Raw genomic sequence first — 3,375 nt, 5'->3', positions numbered from 1 at the left:
TTTCCCATCATGCACAATATGGGGCAAGATTATTTTTTTATATGGTGAATGCTCACTGCAGAGACCCTTTCACTCGTCTAGGCCAAAATTTACCACTCAAAGCATATTTGAGGGAGCTGCGTTTAGGATGTAGATGTACACGAGTGACATTGAGTCAATAATGTAGATCTACATAAGAGACAGTGAGAGGGTTAAATACAGTAGCTGGAAGCCCCACACTCATTACATATGACAGAGGATGGGTTGTCCTGGAAAAACCCAGAACAAAGCCGGTATGATCATGACATGCAAAATACTTTGAGGAACAGAAAAAGGGCACACTAAATGGAATGATTCATAACAAGGGAAGACATCAAACCTGAACATGCCTTCAATTTTAACCCATAAACGGTCCAAACGTACATATAAGTTTTTTCAACATTTGAAAGTATGTAAAAAAAAGTAGATCTTTTTGTTTTCCTACATTTGAAAATATGTAAAAAAAACTTTGATCTACTTTTTTTTTTGTTATATTTGAAAATATGTAAAAAAAACTTAGATCTACTTTTGTAGCACTACACATGTGAACGTAGATCTGCTTGGACCGTTTACGGGTTAATACTCATCAGGACACACTTCAAGGCAAGGGCAATGAGGAAATGTAAGGAGCTAGACAATGACAATAAGAACTGGAGGTTCACAGTCAAATTTAGATATGATAAAGCTAACTGGTCACTTTTTTGAAAGTCAAGAGGCACGGCCAAGAGCTGAAATGTCAAGTCATTTACTCCCTAGGCTTTTATAATATTCTTTCACTGTATTAAAGTGGTAGTTATTATTTTAACTCCTTTCCATGCCTTTTCTTCATTTATGCCCCTTTTTATAAATTTTACATTGTAAAAACTCAAAGAATTTTTCCTCCAGGCACACAATTACCCATGTCTTGCATCCCACAATTCCTGAATTGAAACAAATACTTCTTATCTTTCACAACTGTTCATTCAACATTACTACTACTCCTCCTAGCTCTTCTGTGACATGCCTGAATTAAGTGTGTTCCCATTCAAATTCTCCTACATAATTTAACTATTTCATTCCTTGCAAGGCCATGTATGTTATTTTCACTCATAACTATTGGTTCTAAACATCCATACATCAAGGCACTTTCAAGCAACATACCATAACTTTTTTATTTTGGAGATTATGTGCAGAAAATGGGGTAAGCAGTCCAGGAAATTTAGCCCCCTTCTAAGACATGCAAGGCTAATGGGAAAGTATTCTAGCCAACTTTTCTAGAAGAATTAGAAAAGAAACACTACACGAATAAGAAAAGTACAGGCAATTAAAAAAACAGAATAGTGGTGGAACAGCATAAGAGGTTAAAACAGTTATCTTTAGCAACTGATACAATGTAGATCACATCAGACAACAGAAAATTAAGGACAGTTGTAAGAGCCAGAGCTCAATGCCCACAAACTCACTTAGGTAACAACAAACATCTCTCTCCACACACACACACACACACATTCTCACTAGCTACCAAGCCTACTCCAAGATCAGGCTGCATGGCATGATCCCTGAAATCATTGATTGGTTCACAACGCAGTTTTTCTTCCTTCTGTTACCTTCAATCATTATAATCTTCCACTCCTTATGCTATACACTAGTATGACTACATATAGTTTCCAACACAAATCTTGTCTTTATTCACAGCTACTGTTTTAAGTGTATTCAACAGTAATGATAATTTTAAATAAAAATATTAAAAATGACTGAAGAATGGTTAACAGACCAGGATTTAAGGGAGAGGGAGGATTTAAGGGTAGAACAGAGAATACAGAAAGAGTGCATACATACAAGTTATGATAATGAGGTCCTAAGTGAAAAATGAAGAAGTGCACCTTTAAAGCTTAATTTAGGAGATATGAAATTGTTATTTTTCTTTTGCTTGACCTCGCCATCTTCATTTGAGCCAGATTTTACTTTTTTTCTTTAAACAGAAAATCTGTAATTGGTTCATACCTGGTGCTTGCTTTGATAAATTCACACTAATGAATATAACTTGACATTCTAAACACACAAATAGGCAGCTAATAAAGCACAGAATTTTATCTTGGACAAAACAACTTATAAGCAGAAGAAAGAATACTTTCACTGCTGAAAACTCTGTACAGTGGACCCCCGCATAACGATATTATTTCAATCCAGAAGTCTGTTTGGGTGCCGTTATTGACCGAATTTGTTCCCATAAGAGATATTGTGAATTAGATTAGTCCCTTTCAGACCCCCAAAAATACACCTACAAAAACACTTACAAAAATACACTTACATATTGGTCGAGTTGGGAGCTGATCGTTATGCGGGGGTCCACTGTATTTTGAGAATCGCAAATACAAAGTTAAAACTCTTAATGTATAATTACACCTTATCTCGATTAATTTTTTTTACCAAGAAAATGCTGTTAAACATGAGTGCAACAATAAAGAAGGTAATATACTTCAAGTAATTACTGCACACATATAAATGTGAAATGACCAATGTGGTAAAAACAAAAAAAGAATGAGGCAACAAAAGAGCCACGATGTTTTGAATGGAAAAAAGGGGCGCACAGGTTATCCAGTGCTGTTAAATCTGGCGAATGGGGGCAACAAGCTGACATACAAGCAGGAAGACACTTAATGCAGAGCAAGTCTTTATTTTAGACAATGATTTGCTTAGAATTAAGCTTTATGTACTCATAAAGCTCAATCCTGAACAAAATATCTAAAATAAAGGCTTGATTTTATTGCATGTTCTTATTCCTACTGATAAATGTACAGTGATTTCTTTACCTGTTAACTTTTTTTGCAGAGGAATGGGAGCCAGCTTCTGTCTTTACCTCTTAAAGAAAAAATGTTGCTTACAATACACAATTCAGTAGAAGAAAATCATTACTGCATTAAGAAAAATAAAGCTGAGCAAAATATACATATCAGCCGTAAACCTGCCTGCAAGGACATAAAAAATATATCTCAAAATATAGTAAAACAGCTGCCTGTGTATGTCATGTACAAAAATATAATAAACTCTTAGAAATATTCATAAATTATTCAAACAGAATGAAATACTGTACTAACACTACATGCAAATTGATTACCTTTTTTAAAAACCATTTAAAAAACAGAGCCCAGTACACAGTACTGGAAATTCTTTGTCAATTATTCACTTAAGCTGACTTTATTGCAAGGGGGGGAACTGTAACTCTTCCTTCTATATATATATACATCTGAAATTAGATCAAAAATATTATACACTGTATTAACAAAGAAGAGAAGTCAAGATGTATTTAATCGTATAGAAGGTTGAGCTAGTGAACTCAAAATGAAAGAAAAGATAAATCTGATCCTACTTTATATA

Source organism: Cherax quadricarinatus, chromosome 71 (assembly GCF_038502225.1).
Source record: "Cherax quadricarinatus isolate ZL_2023a chromosome 71, ASM3850222v1, whole genome shotgun sequence".
NCBI lineage: Eukaryota > Metazoa > Arthropoda > Malacostraca > Decapoda > Parastacidae > Cherax > Cherax quadricarinatus.
Note: the sequence above shows the minus strand (reverse complement) of the source record.